Source organism: Anthonomus grandis, chromosome 22 (assembly GCF_022605725.1).
Source record: "Anthonomus grandis grandis chromosome 22, icAntGran1.3, whole genome shotgun sequence".
NCBI classification, from domain to species: Eukaryota; Metazoa; Arthropoda; class Insecta; order Coleoptera; family Curculionidae; genus Anthonomus; species Anthonomus grandis.
In genome coordinates this window covers 5,966,072-5,985,445 of record NC_065567.1, presented here as the reverse complement: position 1 = coordinate 5,985,445, position 19,374 = coordinate 5,966,072, and the positions used below count along the sequence as shown (strand labels likewise).

The following is a 19,374-nucleotide window of genomic DNA, read 5'->3' as shown; positions in this document are numbered from 1 at the left end:
CCGTAATCCTCGAAATCAGTGGGATAGAGAGCGATGCACAATCACTTGCACAGCCTAAAGTAGGAATCGCCAGAACGCGGGTGTTTTATCTTTGTTTAATAGACTGGCTAAAAAGAAGTGAGAAGTCTGTGAGTGCTGGAAGTGTTTAAAATATCTTGTAAGATGGTTGGATTTTAGTCCGCGATCAATTGTTTGATATTATTTCCTTGTGTTATTATTTTCTTTGTAAAAATTAAAACTTTCGAAAGAAAAATAAAAAATAGTGTAAAACATAGGGTTTTACGTATATTTAAAATGATTTCATAGATAAACTATATAAAATTTTGCCATTTAAACATGTATATCATGCGACAATAAATACGACATAGGCGCACGGACTATTTAGTGCGGCTTCTGCGATACATCAAACATTCTAATAGATCTCTGAACTGGACTTTTTTGCCATAGTCAGTCCGTCTATCGACACCGACCGGTGAAGACCTAGCTCCGCTGCGACCGCCACCGCCGACCATTGGAATCCAATACCGGTCTCGGTTTAAAAGTAAGTTTTGAAGTGATGCGGTAAGAAAACAGCTATTCTTTCCTTAATGCTTACCATACAGGGTGGTTCTCTCGATTCGGCATTTCCTATAACACTTCACCATACCGAGTGACTCTCCTAATCAAACATTTCCGTCTTCACCGCTTTTCATCCTTTCTCTAACCAATGCTATTTCCGTTAGACGTGAATTCTTCTGTCCTTGTTAAAAACGTTAAATCTGTGTGCACGCGCCTGAGGTTCTGGGTCCGATTGGAGCTGTCTACCTGGATACCCGAAGTTACCGACTGTTTGTAATGAAGACCAATAAAGAGGCCATATTATTAACTCAACATTGTGAGTTTTATTTCGATGCGCACTGACCTCTGGAATAGCTTTTTCCACTATCTCAAAGCTACCTGTATGCACGTGGACCGTCAACCACATAAATCCTGAGGGTGGCGCCCAAGAGATCGTTCCGAAAATAAAACCGTTTAGCCTATTAATCCAGGAAACACCGGCAACATCATCATAAGATGGAAACTCTCGTAGAGCGTCAGTTACAATATTATTATTAAAAGAGATTTTAGCTATTCGTACTATTTGCTGGTACGTTAACCGATTTTTTTTTTTGGCACTGAATAGATATTTTAATGCTACTTACAATGATGTGTCCCACGATTGGAGTTTCCATTTGACAAATTAATTTGAGCTTAACTGGAGGTGATTGACAGAACTTTATCAAATATAAAATTAAACGTATATCTCGATTTCCGTGTTTTTTTTTACAAAAAATTCCTCCATGACTTTTGCCGTAAATCTTACCGTTTGTGTGTAATCGTTAATTAAAAAAACGTATTTTATGCATAAAGTGCATCTTTAAAAATTATGGAAATAAATCAAGTTAGCTTTGCTCGTTGCCAGAAATTGTTTTTTGTTGTTTTAAACATTATGACACTTGCGTTAGTGATTATTCTTGACAGTTTGTTTTTAGTACCCTTTGGATCTTAAAACGTGAATTGTACTAGTTAAAAAGTGGTAGATTATTTTAACTTGGAAATGACGCAAATGCATTTCCTTTATGGACTTGCCAATGGTAATGCTATGGAGGCGCCGTTTGTATCAAGAAAGGTATCCAATCGCGCTGTCCCAAATAGAAGAATATTTATGAACATTCATCGTCGTCTGGCTGAATCTGGGAGTTTTAAGGCTAATTCTGCCGAGGGAAGGCCTCGTACAGTTAGGACACCGGCAGTTGAAGAGGCTGTCCTACAGGCAGTCGAAGAGGATCAGACCATAAGTACACGAAAAATTGGTATGGTGTTGAACATCTGCTACAAGACGGTATGGGAAATTTTAAGGGATTCCTTGTTATATCCTTTTCACATACAAAGAGTTCAGGCATTGCTTCTTAGAGATTATGAACCGCGTACGCAATTTTGTAGATGGTATCTCCAAAAAGTAACACAAAATCCTTAATTTGGTGCGAACATCTTCTTTACGGACGAAGCTAATTTCTTTAGAAATGCAATAATCAATTTCCATAACAATCATTACTGGGCTCAAGAAAACCCTCATGCGATTACAGAGACACATTTTCAGGAACAATTTTCAATAAACGTTTGGATCGGTATCGTATCCGATCATTTCACTGGACCATCTTTTTTACCAGGACGCCTTAACGTACAGAATTATTGTAATTTTCTCCAAAATGATTTGCCTTTGCTTCTCGAAGATGTTCCTCTTCAGTTACGGCAATAACTTTGGTTTATGCATAATGGTGCTTCAGCCCACTTTAGCATATTGGCTCGTGAGCATTTAAATAGAGTGTACCGAAATAAATGGATAGGCCGTGGAGGACCACAGTTTTGGCCACCTAGATCACCTGACTTAAATAACCTAGATTTTTTTTGTGGGGACACCTAAAAACATTGGTTTATCAGACACCAATTGTGACATTAGAAGAACTAAGAAATAGAATTATTGACGGATGTGAAACTATACGAAATACGCCTGGAATTTTCGAAAGAGTTCGTGATTCTATGAGAAGAAGAGCAGAAGCCTGCATAGAGGCAAGAATGTTCGGAATATTAAGAAACACCTTGTGTATAGACATGGAAGTCCTGCACGTTTATATTTAATATTAAGTTGTCCTTAACTATTTTATTTCCTCATAATTCCACGGCTTTTCGATACCTTTGTTTAATATGAAATAATAGTTTCATGGATATCCATATTTATTAAAAAATAGTGTGATAAATAAATTATAAACTGCAAATATAAACCTGCAAGAAGTATGCAATGCAATTTCAATTCAAAAGCTGAATTGACCATATGTACAACGAGTATAATCATCTGTAATGTTGTTTTATTCGGAGGTTTACACGATTTATCTAAACCGTTAACGGCAATTCCTAAAATAACGAATAATTTCAGTCAAACGAGAATAATAATTACGGCGTTTGCCGGCAGTACTTGTATTCTCAAACTAAGTTCCAGTTGTTTTTTCTTATTTTTTTTAAAATAAATTTGAAGCAAAAATTTAATTATTTAAATAAAGGTTATTCAATGTTTCAATGTTTCTTTAATATATGGTGTTTTTGAAGCTATTTTATTTTTTTTGTTGTGTTTTTTGTTAGCTCTATGCTTGAAATATTATTGATGCGCCAAAGACATCTTGTAGGTACACGTTAATATTACTATTTATATCTAGACAAAAAAGTATTATTGAATGTGTAAAACTTGGGGTATACAGACGAATCACTAGAAAAAGAAACATAAAAGAAGACTAATTATATGTTTTATGATTTCAGACATATGTGACAGATATTTTTTTAGCACAAAGTTGGCGGGATCCAAGATTAAGGCTTTCAGAAAATATGAGCGAAGAATATAGAATTCTGGACGTAGAATGGCTTCATAGTATCTGGAGACCTCACTGTTTCTTTAAGAACGCTAACAGTGTGACTTTTCATGAAATGACTATACCAAATCACTATTTATGGTTGTATCATGATAAAACTCTACTTTATATGTCAAAGTAATCACGAAAGTTTTGCTTAAACACTGATTTAAATACAAGATATTTATTTCCAGACTAACCTTAGTATTATCTTGTGCTATGAAATTTGAATCATATCCACATGATACGCAAATTTGCGCAATGATGATTGAAAGCTATAAGTAATTTATTAACAGTGAAGGTAACATACCTTTTTTGCTTAATTTAAAAATTGATTTATAGTATCTCATACTGACCACGATCTATAATATTATAGTCTTTATTTGGAATATGACCGATCCATTAATGGTAAATCCTGAAATAGAGCTTCCTCAACTCGATATTTCTAACAATTTTACCACAGATTGTACTATTGAATATTCCACAGGTAATTATCATCAAATAAATCTTTATAAAGTGAATACAGGGTATCCTTTAATTTTTTAGACATACGCTAATTTATTAATAGCTGTGACCAAAAGAAACCATTTGATCCAGCAAATATGCTTAGAAAAAATTGTTGCTTGTTATGGTATTACAGGATGTTTTTTTGTCAAGTTTTTTAAAATAATAAAAGTAAATAGTAAAACTTTTATTGCACTGCATTTTAAATGTGCCAAAAAATTAGGATAATAATGGCACTGATAATATCAGTGGTCCATGCATCGGTCCTTTTAATTGGCCTTAACTTTTTGCGGACGTCTTGTAAGACCCGTTTGATATGTATATAGGGGAAAACCAAGGCTAGGAATTGAGGCTTTTAAAATGATTATCCAAGAGTAAGACTATTATGATTAATTGATAACAATACAAACATAAAGTAGCTACAAGCTATTTCCAGATATAAAATAATAATGTACAAAAATTTTTTGTCATAGACAAAAGATAGTTAATGACTTTTTTGGACAAGTTATTTCAAAATCTGATGTTACTTTTTGGTACTGATTTATGTCATCTTCAGGGAAAGCAGCTTTTTCGTTAATGCTCATTACTCAAGCAATTAAAGTTTTTTAATCTTGAATGTTGACATTTAAAACTTAAATGTTTCGAGTTTTTTTTGAGCACTAAACAATTTTACTTTGATTTTATTGAAACTCTAAGATTTTACCTACGCTTTCTAAGATTCTACCTATTGGTAGCAGCTAGTCAAATGTAACCTATGCTAAACAATTTTTAGGAAATTTTACATGCCTGGCAGTAGTTTTTAACTTAAGGTACCTATCTTTAACTTAATTACCTTTTGTTCCATACATACATACATATAGGCAGATGGCTGCCTTTATAGTTGTAATGTCCTGGATATCGTTTTGGATTAAGCCAGAAGCAATACCTGCTAGGGTTACTCTTCGCGTTACATCTCTTCTGATGTTAGGTAAGTAAACATAACCGTAAAAAGTGATTTTTATTTTGTTATGGAGTAGTAATAAAAGTCAGGTGGTAATAAGGAGGTATATTAGACTAACCCCTGAACAACTATTGGAGAAAAATAGTCATATTTTAATATCTTTTCTAGGCAAAAAGGCAAGGAATAACCATAAAATTTTAAAAATGTCAACTTAATTCACTCGTACTTTCGGGAAACCGATAAATTATTAGACACTACTTAAAACGACTTAATTGATTTTTATCGTAACAATTGCATAGCTACTGATGCTTTGAATTTTGACTTGAGTAATGCTATCGAAATAGCGAAAACTATTTAAATGTTAAAGTCGATGGAATATCCATTAAAGACTTAAAACTATCTTCTCCAATTTATGGAATGTCATTTATTAATATTATTAATACATGTGTTTTACAAGAATCATTTCGGTTGCTGTGGAAAAAAGCAGTAATAAAGCCTGTTGCTATGGTCGAGAATGCAAAAGAACTTAAGACCCAAAGATTTAAGACCTATAAGCATATTTCCCGCTACTTCAAAAACATTGCTCTCAACAAATAACTAATTTTACGGAAAAGCATAATCTTATACCGGATTGTCGATCAGGCTTTCGACAGAATTACAACACAACGACATCTTTGGTCAATATTTTGGACGACGTCCAAAGAAACTTCTGAACGAGTGCCTCAATGTTCGGTGCTTTCCCCGAAATTATTTATTATTTATGTTTCCGATATGGCAAAATGCGTTGTTGCAAAACATGTTATTTTAATACAAGCCTCTTTTTAACATCTTATTCATATTGTAGCTAAATCTTATAGTTATAGTTTTAGGAAATTAACCGCGCGATCCTTGGGCTTGAAAAATCCATTAATTGTGGCATTTGTTTTTCTATTTAAATTTCGAATCTTCATTCATTGCTTAAATAAATCATAATATCACTTATTTTTTATTATCAAGTAAATAAACTAACAATTTCTAATAATTAATATAACTAAAATACATTTTATTACTAAAATACATCTCAAATTAATAAGTGGAACACGTGTCCGGTGTATTGGTAGTCTTGGTGTCGCTACGCAGATTTTCTAACTTGAGGAAATACCCTAATCTTTCTGCTTCTTAATTGTCTTTCACTTGTCAAAGTCAATATTGATTTTTCATTTTCACTTTAGGCATTTCCGTTGACTTGGTTCCCGTGTGTTGGTAGAAGCACACGTAAAAGTTTGTGGCCCAATTAAAGAAGACGCAAGTTACCTAAAATATTGGTTAATTTGGCTTTAATGCAACCTCTTTTATCTCATCTTGATGTGATTTGGTAATTTTTTGGCAGGATGCCCAAGATTTGATTGGAAACTTAGCGAGGTGAGTGATAGACCATTTCTTTGTTCCAATACGCTTCGTTTGTACAGGCATCATAGATATCATTAGAAAATCGTTTCAGGGTTTTTGTTTTCCGGTTTTCTTTTCTTCTCTATTTTCTTTTTTTTTATTCGATTGCTTCGCCTTGAGAGTGGTGTTGGATTCTGTGATGTTCCACGAGTGACTCCAGAACAGCCTGGTTTCTACACAAGGAGAACCTAACCTCCACCCTGAGCACACATCTCTCACAATCGATACTTCAAGTAGCCAGTTTATCTTAGTGAGGCTCCATGTAGCTGGAGACCAGGTGAATTAAGACCAGTTTTCTTTATATTTTTTTTATCTATTAATTAAATCTGTTTTTTTAATATTTTTGTTATTCAATAAGTAATTCTGTTTAATTGAGAGTGACTAGTGGGATATGGACACATGGCCGAATGCCATATAACTTTAGGTTATGTGTTCATGTCCTCACCTCATTGACATTGTTAATAATTTCTTACGTTATAAAAATTTTTATAATTAAATTTTAATACTTTTATTTACTTTCGTTATAAAACTTATTATATTTAAATTTTAATACTACTTATAACTTTACTAGTTGTGTAAAACTGTTGGGCATAACCTATATTTTTTTAATTTAATTTCAACACTACCCTCTAAACAAGGTTCATGAACTTTCCCTGCGGTATTCATGTTGTGTTTTATTTCATTTAAATTAACTATTGAGTAAATCATTGAATACCCATAAGGCACCATTTATTTAAAGTGTAATTTAATATTATTTTATAAATAAATAAATAGTATTTATTGATAAAATTCTTATTAAATTTTAAGTGTTGTATAAAGTTAAATAAGGGATTTGTGTGAACAAAATGGGTTGGTATTGGGAACTGTTGCCTCTAATTGCCATAGCATAGTACAAGTCATGTTTGCTGAAATTAAAATAATCAGGTAAGAAGTTTTCTTAGTTTTAGCAAAACTAAGTGGCGCCTATTTGGTCCTGTTTTATATTAAATCGTAACCTACGAACGCCCAGCCTCCAATAATTCTGAGCTACCGTCTGCAATCCTTGTAGACAATTTATAATTGTGCGTCATAATCTCATTGTCTCAATATTTGAGGTTAGGAATGAGGTTTTGAAAAACGGTTTGCACTGACTTTGGATGTTATTTGGCTTCTTTCTCATAAAGAAAAAGTTCTATCATTCCATTTGATTTTTTTGACCCGTTTTCTCTAAAAATGTGCAATAAAAATGTTTATTATTTAGCGAAATTTGAAGGAAATGCAACTTTAAAATTTAAGATAGTAGTTACAGCCTCTGATGGTCAGTTTTAGAACTTGAAAATATTTTCCAGTGATTCTTCATGACCGATTTACATTTTTTTCAGTCATACGACAAACGGTTGCTGAGATATGGCCAAGGAACAGTCTTATTGGGTCACCCCGTACATCGAAGTAAACAGGACAATGGCCGGTAAAAAAGAACATTTAGCAGAAAATGTGGAGAAAATCAAGATGTTCACAGGAAACCACAAATCAGAGAATATTAGGTTATCAATAATTGAGATAGTAAACAATCTCTTACATAACTGGATATGCATAACATCAAATGATTACAAAACTTAGAGTTTTGCACCAACGGAATATAAAGATCGGCATGATTTAGTGGCAGAGATAGTACAATCAAGAGTTTAACAAACAGAAATAAACCTATATAATAGAAATAAACCTTCCACCGCACCATATGATAACTATAAGGCGGAACCAGTTTTGAAAATGAGCAACACAAATTGTATTGGTTTCGCACTGTACTTACAAACCAACTGGTAAGTACCAATAGGCCTGACCTAATACTAATTGATAAAATTTCTAAGAAAACAGCTCCTATTGATGTAATTATTCCTAATAATAACAACCTAAGAACAAAACATAATGAAAACATGTTCGGTACAGGCATATAACACCAGATATAACACCAGCATATAACACCAGATACGATGATAATAGGAAATGAGAGAAGTGTGGATCCCAATTATTGTGTCAACAAAAGGAGTAATACTAAAGAATCTGATCGAAAACATAAAACTGCTCAACCTTAAGGAAAGCATCGATAAGCTAATGCAGTCGACAAGCAAGTCGACGCTATTATCTACATCTTGAATTTTAGTTTTTAGTTTAAGTGTATCAGTTGTAAATAAAGTTGAAAAAACATAGTCCGATAACATGGAAAGAACTCCATCAGAGGTTGATCGTTCTGATACCTGAGTTATCTGGGATAAGTGTATGACCTCCCTTCTCCAGGGGGGAGTGCTACTACCGTTTGGTATCAAATTTATAATAATCATTAAAATGTAAAATAAATACAAATTATGGATTGTTAGATGCTCAATTAATTATACTAATAATTTGTGCGTGCATCTATGCACTAATAAAATATATAAATTAATACTTCTATATTACTAATAACTGAAGAAAAATAATATAAGAAACCACATAATTATTCAGAACTAAACTAAGGGTTTTAAAATATTTTTGTTAAGTTCTAACAACCAATTGTATACACTTCTTTTAATTTTTGGGTAACTTTTGTTTTTTAGATGTTGTGATAGGGCGTTATATATTTTAAGCGGAGTAAATAGCAGACTTCTTTGTACTGAGAAAAGTCCTCCAGCAGGAATTTGCATTGACTGTTTCGGTATCGACCGTATATTAGTTTGAAGATCAATTGACATTTATCGTTAAACAGTAACCTGATGACGGCTCTTATATATTATATATCGGGTGGTGCATCGCCAAGTTGGCCATAGGAAATCCCATATAAATTATGACGCGTCGAATATTGGCTCGCCTGTATATTTTACAGAAAAAAAAATGCTTTTTTAAAGGTGCAGATAAGATGAGCTACCATACCTTACTTTCTAATAAGCGATTTCGAATTTATTGAAAAAAACTGAATACTAAAGTATGAAACCACAGTCCAAATCATCAAAATGTTTTGTCAAAGTGTTGTCATTTATTTAGCGCCAGTATAAATAATTATTACACTAATCAAAAGAAAATAATGATTAAGTGATACTACATGGGGTCTTCGAAACGTTCTCTTTGAATTTTTCTGATAGGCATTTTCCAAGTGAAACAACACAGCAAAATATCGTTATTAACTTTGAGACTGAGGGTACAGTAATTAGAAAATATGCAAATGCTCAGAACAAAACAATAAAGATGGCAAAGCTAGAGAAAATAATTCAGATTTTGAAATCTTACTTTATATTGAAGGAAATAAATGAATTAGCAGCAGAACTCTTGGATAAGTTGTAGGAAATGATCATAGTACAGTATTGCGCACACTTAAAAATTATAAGTACCATTCCTTTAAATATCAAAAACATCAGGAACTAAGGGAAGGTGATGAAATCTGAAGAGCAGATTTCTGTTTTGAAGTTATGGAAAGAATAACGACAGTGTATCTTTACGAAATGTTTGTTTTACGGACGAACGCGCCTTTACGTTAAATGATGCGCCAAATCTTCAAAATTTGCGTTACTGCAGTAAAGAAAGCGAACACAGATATGTTGTTCGAGGACCCAGTAGCCTCAAAAGTTAAATGTTTGGGCGGGTATCTTTGGTCATAGCATTATTGGACCTTTTTTTTGGAAAAAAATTTTGGGACGAGCATTTTTGGAACACAAAATTAAATTGGACCAGCATTGGAGAAGTTGCATCTGAAAATGAGATTTGGTTTCAAATGGATGGCTGTCTTGCGCACATCACAATTCACAGCAAGTCAGGAAATATCTTCAAAACGTATTTAATGGACGCGTAGTTGGGCTAAATTATACTAATAATTGGCCAGGTCTGGTCTGCGGACTTTTCACCAAACGACTTTTTCCTGTGGGGTCACGTAAAAGTGTTATTTATAAAGATGTGCGTTATCAAAAAATTTAGAAGAGTTAAAGTTGGCAATAAATTTATTAGTTTAAAAACTTATTTGGCATTTATTTATAAATTAGTATTTATGAAGTGAAATTTGATATGGTGGCTTATCTTACTCGCACCTTTAAGAGTCTAGGACAGTTTTTCTGTAAAATATACAGGGAAACCAATATTGGAAAGTATCATAATTTATATGATACTTCGTATGGACAGCTTGGTGATACACTACCATAGTTTATAAATACTATGTAGCTTATAAATGTTAAAGAATTTAGATTCTTGAAATAAAATAATAGTTGGAAAATATTTATTTCTTGAATAAAACTATTTTCAACGGCCTTTTTTGTGTTATTTTAAGAGATAATAAGTTAGAGCTGGTAGCTGCACCCCTAATACATATGCCATAAGTGAGCACTGATTTAACTGTTGACTTTTAAATACACATGATGGTACTCGGTGACATGGTTTGCCTTAAAATATACAGTTAATGCATAAGTTTGCGTAGTTTATTGCAGACATATTCTATTTCATTGAATATATCGCTTGCAGCTGAGAGTAGTATAGATATAATCTCATAAATATCTAAGGCTAACTTGCACATACATGCTATGTTGCAAAATGACAAATGCACCTCAAAAAGAAGCAAACCTAATAAGAGGAGCGACAAGAATGCGGTAGGGACGAAACCCACAACCCATTATCTTTATATATTTAAAGGAGTAGTCAGGTCTCACTTGAACTATGGCAGTCAACTATGTCAACAAATCCCATTGACCAAAGCAATAAAAAACAAACTCGATAAAACTCAACTTCAAGCACTTAGAATAGTGTTGGGTTGCAGTAAATGGACTCCTAGTATAGAGTTCTTTTAATTTAACGCTTTCAATATCACCGGACTTGCAATATGTTGACTCTACCAAAATAAAGAAAGAACTTAACATAAAACAAAGATACCAAAATTTGAAAAGGACACTTCTGGCACACTCTCAATAGATTTATGGACAATTTGGTCAACAAGAAAACTGGAAAAGCAGGATTTGGAATTTGGAGTGTACGCCCTCCGGGAATGCCACAAATTTTCATCTAGATTACCAAGCCTCTCTCAGATTTTTAGTGCCGAAGAAGTGGCTATGCATAATGCAGTGTCATATTGCCTAGAAAAATACAGCTCTGGATGTCTCATAACACGCCTAACATCAAGCAAGACAAGCAGATTTGGGCTATACAGTGCTTCCATTTCAAAACAAACCACCCTTAATAACTTCCTACAGAAAACGTTAATTTACATTTACAGGTAGACGTTTAATTTTATATTTGACAAAGTGCTGTCAATCACCTCCTCACCTCCAGCTAACCTCAGTTTTATATGGTAACTAGCAATCCCCATTGTGTGACACATTATTGTAAGCAGTATTAAAATGTCTATTCAACAGTGCCAAAAAAAATTAAATCGGTTGACAAACCAGCAAATAGTAAGCTAAAATATTTAAAAAGGCATACAATCTACCATCCAACGGTGTAAAAAATGTAAGTTTTTAGACTTCTAAACATTAAGGGTTTAAAAAGGTTTTAAAAATTAAACAATTTATTCAGTTCACGGAATTTTTCTTATTAACTGCTCTACATGTGCTCCATTATTCGTGAGACAATAACAAAGTCTATTTTGAAATTCTTCATAAACATTGGCAAGTGTTTATCCGTTAATATCTCTAAATTTGCGAGTAATTCGACCCTTCAAATCATTATTATTTTCAGGTGTGGTTTTAAAAACTTTGCTTTTTAAATACCCTCAAAGGAAACATTTTAGCGGTGTTAAATCTGGCGACCACGGGGGCTATTTAATTGCAGCCAATCCACATCCCTGGAAACTATTCATTAAACCACTCTCGAATTGTCAAAACGTAGTGCGGGAGAGCTATTTTCGTTTAGTATTTAGTTGAAGGATTTGAACTTTGTAAAAATTATTTTTTTTCTTTTAAATTTTGTGTACAGAACCTGTTGAAATGTTATTTAACTGTGCGATTTTGGGGATAGTTAATGTTGGATCTATTGCGAATTGTTCCAGTACTTCAATTTCGCAGGCTTCATTAATAACTCTTTCCTCAGTATACTTTTTATTGTAAATAAATCCCGTTTCCTCAAACTTTCTTACCAATCCTAGGACATATAAATGCCCTACATTCTTGTCTGGATATCTATCGATAAATGCCCCGGCGGTTCTACGAAAATAAAGAAAAATAATTTTTATTCTTTCGGCTAACGTACACACCATTTTAAATTATTCATGCTTCTGAATTTTTAACTGAGCGTCAGAATGACAATTTTAACAATACTAATCAACTGGTTTTTAAACGTACTAAAAATGCTAGTTATTACAGTGTTATTTTTGTATCTATTAGGTACTGCAAACAATACTACAGAAACATTTAGAATGCTCAGATCTGACAGACAGCTGGATAGAGTGGCCGCTACTCGTGGTGGTGGCTGCTTGGTCGCAGCTACTCACAACATCCACATAGAGAGGGTTAACTTGGAAGACATCCTTAACTCCACACCACTTATAGATATTTTAGGTTGTAAGCTCACTTATGGTTATTTTGTATTTTATTTATTTGTAATCTATGTCCCTCCTTGCTCAACCGAGAGAGACTTTGAGACCTTGTGTGAAACAATTATGTCACTGGATCTGGTCCACACAAAACGCGTTATGATTGTTGGAGATTTTAATGTTCCGTCTTATCAGACAACCGAAGCAGCAGTGTCAAGTGCAAGCTTTTGACCAACCTATGCGAGATCCTTGGTCTTAAGCAGTTTAACAATATTCCAAATGTTAATAATAGGCTTCTTGACTTGGTTTTTTCAAATTTCGACGTCAGTGTTATCAAAAGTATATCACCGCTTATTGACGAAGATTTGCATCATCCTGCTTTGACAATTTCTTTTAAATCGGTTTCCCCTCATAAATATAATCCTTCTATAAGTTCAAATAATCTACAGCAGTTTAACTTCAGAAAAGCAGACTTTCCACTCATTCATCCAAAATTCCAATCATTCTCACTTGTATAATTTGTTGCTTGATGCAGACTGGTTGTCCGTCTTGCAGTCTTCTGACGTTGACAGCGCTTGCAAGGAACTTTACAAAAGACTTGATTCAGCTTTTGCTGCTTTAGCACCTTTAAAACAACGAAGACGACGGCGATTTCCAGTATGGTTTTCAAAACAAATTATTTCTAATATCTTTAAGAAGGAAAAAGCATATCGTGATTATAGATCCTCTCCAACTGAATTTAATCTTTCCAGATACAACAGGCTTCGTCAGACGGTAAAATCGCAAGCCCGTGAGGCCTATAACTCATTTGTGACCCAAGCCGAGGAGAACATTGTCACTGATCCCTCATCGTTTTGGTCTTGTTGTTAGAGCTAAGAAAGGTCACTCTTCACTTCCGTCTATCATGTGCGATGCCAATGGTAATTCTTTTCAAGGAACAGAAAATATTGTGCCAGCTTTTGCTAAACTTTTTCAGAATGCCTATAAAGATCCAATCAACCTCGCAGAAACCTATCCTCCTTCTAATTCCTCAGACCTCATTGACATTCTTCCATCAATTACCACTGAGGAAATTATTGCTGCTAGTCGGAGGCTAAAAAACAAGTTGACAGCCGGTCCAGATGGTGTTCCAAGTTTTGTGGCTGAAGACTGCATGTTTGTCCTTTTGTCCTTTGTCAGCCTTTATGTCATATTTTTAACCTTATTTTGAAAACTGGCAAATTTCCAGGCGTCTGGAAATGTGCTAAAGTAATACCAATTCACAAAAAAAGACGATATAAACAGAATCGACAACTACCGACCTAGCTCCATACTTTGCAATTTTTCCAAAACTTTTGAAACTATTGTTTATAACAGAATTCTTTCCCAAGTTCAGTCACTACTCTCTATAGATCAGCACGGTTTTATTCCTAAAAGGTCGTGCATCACTAACCTCTGTAATGTGACTCATTTTATTTCTTCAGCCCTCGATAGAAAAAGTCAGATGTGGTGTATACTGATTTCAGTAAGGCTTTCGATCAGATAAATCATAGCATTCTGCTGGAAAAATTGAACAATTGAGCAATGAAACAGCAATTCAACTTCTCAGAAAGGCTAATTTCGTTGCTTTCGTCTACAGTTTGTTGAGGTGGAAAATTACAGATCTAATACCTTTGTTTTAACTTCTGGACTCTCACAGGGATCTAATCTCGGCCCACTTCTTTTTATCTTTTATATTAATGATCTTATAGAATTGATTTCCTGCCTTAGACTAGCTTATGCTGATGATCTGAAAATATTCTGGTGTATCAATAGTATCTTGGACTGCTTGTTCTTACAGAGTAACTTGGACCTACTTAGGGGGTGGTGCAGTCGAAATCAGTTATGTCTTAACATCTCGAAATGCTGTGTGATCTCCTTTCACCGAACCAAGGATCCTGTTTTGTTTAATTATAATATAGACAATCAAATCCTCTGTAGAAGTACTTCTATTAAAGATCTAGGGGTTGTATTCGACGATAGACTCACATTTGTGCCACATATTGAACAGACAGTGACCTCCTCGTTGAAACTTCTGTCATTCGAAATAGCCGACTCTTTAACAACTCAAACTCAATAAAACTATTGTACTTTTCCTTTGTTAGATCAAGACTGGAATACGGTTCCTTGGTGTGGTGTCCTTTCTATGAATGCATTTGGCTACATCGAGAGTGTTCAGAGAAGGGTTTTAAAGTTTCTTATGTTTCGTGAGGATGGAATATATGCTGTTAGGGGACATGATCATGATCTGATGTTAGGTAGATTTAATCTGCAATCTCTGGCCATGAGGAGAACAATTCATTTTGTAACATTCTTATGGAAGTTGGTCAATAATCAAATAAATTCTCCTCCTCTCTTGAACGATATTCTATTTCATGTACCACGATTTGCTTCTAGAGCAAATATCACTTTTGCTTTAGATCGCGCCAGAACTAACATTAGGTTTCAGGATTTTTAATTCAGTATCATCAACCTGTGACATATTTGTATGCTCCATAAAGGATCTAGTTTTGTCTCTGACAAACCAACAGTTACCATAATTCCTTTTCTTTTCTTTTTTTCCCTTGTCCCATGAATCCCTTTCTTTGTTCATTCTAATGTTAATTTACTTTTCCTTTAATTTTGATATATACATGATGTTACTATAGTAATTAAGGTTTTCCTTATTTTTCTTTATTTTTCTTTTTTTTGTTATTTAATTTATAGTAATTTAATACTTGTTTACACTTTCAAAACATTAATTGTAGATTTTCCTGTGACTGGACTTTGCCTGTTGGAAATAAACTGCTAAATAAATAAATAAATACGCTAAATATTAAACTGCAAAAAGTGCTGCAAAGAATTTCAAAATAGCATTAATTATTTTGCACAAGTTATATCTGTGAGAACCGCTGACTATTCACCATAGACTTTTCCAATGGCGTAGTTAACTAAATGAATATCAAGAGAATTGCTGAATCTCTACAACGTGGTTGGCTACATCATCATATGTTTATTATATAAACCCTGAGTTTTAAGATCATTCATTTCGAGATATTATTAATATACATTGTACTTTTTAAATAAATTTACTTTTTAAGTCACAGTGTCGCATAACGTTCATAATTGGCGCAGTCGGTAGGATTGTGCTCCAAAAGCAGCTTCAACGTCAAAGAAAACTTCTGGGAGTGTTTCAACACTGGTAACGCAATCTAAAGAACCAGTGACATCTGGAATCAGAATTGGCAACCTGCTTACAGGTTTCCAATAATCTCGAGAAGTCACTGTAAGTACCTTGTCCTTTTGCCTCTATAAACCCTTTGTTTAAGGAATTTATAAGGATAGTTTTAGGAGCACGCGAATTGAATGCTATAATTTTAAGTTTAAATAAATTGGTAATCAGCGAATTGAACGCTTTTAATTTTAAGTTAATAATATAATAAAAGATGTAATTGCTATATGTCAGATATTGATCAAGTTTTATAGATAGTTCTAAGGGTGCGAATAACGATGAATTAAATCATCAAATTTTTGAATGCATACAAGAAAAGTTAGTGGAAAACAGATAAAATTTTAGTTGGCCAATATTATAAGATGCTTTAATTCAATGCTTTTTCAGATGGTAGAGATCTGGATTATCTAACACAAGAATTAGTTAGAGCCAGACCCAATAAAAATTAACATATAAAAAATTTTGGTAAGAGATTTCAATTTTTAAGAAGTGACATTGCACAAAAAATTAGTAATGATCCTAATTATTCAACAGATGAAAAATTATATCATTATAAAGCATTATGAAAAAATTACTTTAAATACCTTCATTGCAGGTTCCAACGGCATGTAAAAAAATAATCTAATCTAAAAAGGCCCGCCAGTCTTGAAGACGCAATGACCTGCATTACAGAATCCGAAAATGTTGAAAGACTTTATGGTAATCTTGAAATGTTTAGAATTTCTAAATTTAATTACAATAACATTAATAATAATTTTAAAAATAATCAAAATAATGGTACACTAATATATAATCAACAATTTTATAACAATAATAATATCCCATATAATAAATTCTCTGATAATTATAATCAAACTCAAATTTCAAATTTCCCAACACGCGCAGTTAATATGCCACCTTCGAGGCAATTACCGCCTCAAAAATATTTCACTAATAGTTAAGTTTTTGGAAAACCAAAAAATGTTTTCAAATCCAATCAAATAAATCTAAGAGAATTACCTAAACCAGAACCAATGTCAACAACTTCAAGAAATCCCAATGTTATACCTAACTTTACATTTAAAGATTTATATAATCAGGAAAATCCTGATAAAATTAATTAATGTTGATGCATATGATACGGATATAAATGATACTTATGATGAAGACTATGCCCAAGAAAATTTAGTGCAGTTCATAGGAGTGTAGAAAATCTTAAAAAGTATAATGACAAATAAGAAACAACTTAAAAACATGAAAATTTTCAAGAACCCGCCATGATAGACCAACTAAGGTAATAGAACTCAATGCTTCTAAAGTATATTTATTTCCAAGATAGATACGTCGAAAACAAATGCATGCTCGTGATACGCCACCTGCGCGTGATCAGACACGGCGAAAGTATTGAACAGGGCCGCACTTTAATAATAATATAATATGCAAGAAGTGAGTTTTTTACAGTGCTGGAAAGTAATGATTCGAGAATAGTTTAAAATATTGTCGTAAAATTTTGATGAAACAATAGGAATGTGGCAAACACATTTAAATATTTTCTTTTACGTTTTAACCTTTTTTTAATTTTAAGGGGTGGTAGGGGTATAACTTTGGAATTTCAAATGAGATAATGCGTTTTATTTCTAACATTTGAATTTACATGATATAATTAATAGATATCTATAATGTACGTTTCAAGACAAAAATTAAAATAAACTTAACAACTATTATTCTGATGAGCTGGAAAAACTATCACTATCATCATTATTTTCCACTAGATAATTTTATGGAAACACAAGATCTTCCACTTACGGTTCCATAATATTATCTATCCTCCACATTCTGCTTTCCACCTTTTGCACTACATGTTCGATACATTTTTGCCACTTCCCGGATGTAATGTTCATTAAGGCGCGATTAAAAAGGTCTTTCACATCAGATAACTTATAGGTCGTATTATGTTTGGCAACAAAATTCTTCGCATCCGCCCATATGAGCTCAATTGGGTTGAGCTCGCAGTGATAAGGAGGCAAGCGTAGTACAATTTTATTTTGAGTCTTAGCTATTTCATCAACTATGTACTTATTGTATTGCGACTTACGTTGTTTTACAATATCTAAAAGCTGATATTTTAGCATTGTTTCATCAAACTCGAGTTTTTTTAAACGGAGCCAGTTTTGAATGTCGGCTTTTCTTGAATTACTTGTTGGGACTTTTTCAAGCTTCCGTGAGTGATATGGGGCATTATCTAAAACTATGACGCTGTTGTCATCAAGCATGGGCAAAGTTTTAGAAAACCATTGTTCGAATGACTCCCCATTCATTTCCTCGTGGTAATTACCTGTCTTTTTCGATTCGAAACTTAACGAATCCATCAATACTGCCAATATGGCAAATTATCAGCCTTTTTTCTTTTCCTGAACAAAAAAAAATATATTAACCAACATATTTTATAATTTTTTAACCCACCTACCTGCAGGATTTTTGAGCCCTGTTGAACGTTTATCTATAAATGCTCTTTTTGAGGATGTCAAAGTTTCATCCACCCAAGCTTTTGGTGTTGTATGACCAGCATTTACCCAGGTCTCGTCTAAATAGTATATTTTACGTTTCTCATTCCTGTATGCCTTTATTGCTGCCAAATAATCTCTCCTCCATCGGACAATTTCTGGCTTATCTAGCAGGATACTATTGCGCCCACGTTTTTTATACGTAAATTTTAAATGTTTCAAAAGTTTATATAAGGTTGACCTTAAAATATTCGGTAAATCGGCATCATCGTTAACCAGCCTGAGAACCTTCTCTAAAGTCGGTATTTCGTTTCTAAAAAAAATCGTGAGCTTTTCTCCGTATTGCTTGTTTTACAATTTCGCCCAGCGCAGCGTTTCAATAAGGTTCATGCGACTCTGATTGGTTTTCGGTTTCGAAAACAAATGCGATTGTTTATATTCTCTGATAACATTGAACAAAGATGAACAACATACCAACTTTTTTTGCAACACTTTGAACAATATTTTCTTTGAAAGAATCAGGATGCTCTCCCAGTTCGCACTTATAAACATTTAAAATAAGTTTTTCATCTCAACACTTGCTCTCAACAATGATTTTTCTTTAAACGTTTTTTAGTTGGTCTATAATCAACATAATTTTCAATTTCGTCTGCTGTGTCTGTGCTTTTTATGTGTCTGCTGTGTTTGTGCTAAACATTTTACTTCTACAGGCAAATTAAAAACACACAAGCAGTAATGCACTGTAGCAAAAAATCACGAACAATTAACAAAATTAAACTAAACTAAACTAACATCACGTATACGTATATATACAAAAACAAAGAAAATGCAATAATGAAATTAAAAATCAAGGCAGCGATGAACACGACATTTGGCATAAAACTGATTGCAGCCCTGTACAACGATACGTCGACCGG

At 33.4% G+C, this 19,374-nt stretch overlaps 1 long non-coding RNA gene and 1 pseudogene across 1 annotated transcript; both read left to right on the top strand.

Annotated features, from left to right (window-relative positions):
• The first annotated feature begins 1,585 nt into the window (after positions 1–1,585).
• Positions 1,586–5,078, top strand: LOC126749235 (glycine receptor subunit alpha-3-like; annotated as a pseudogene).
• A 1,028-nt stretch (positions 5,079–6,106) lies between these two features.
• LOC126749019 (uncharacterized) lies at positions 6,107–10,327 on the top strand. Its single transcript, XR_007664859.1, has 3 exons — positions 6,107–6,264; positions 6,344–6,568; positions 7,653–10,327. It is a non-coding gene; the product is annotated as an uncharacterized LOC126749019 (long non-coding RNA).
• The last annotated feature ends 9,047 nt before the right edge of the window (positions 10,328–19,374 follow it).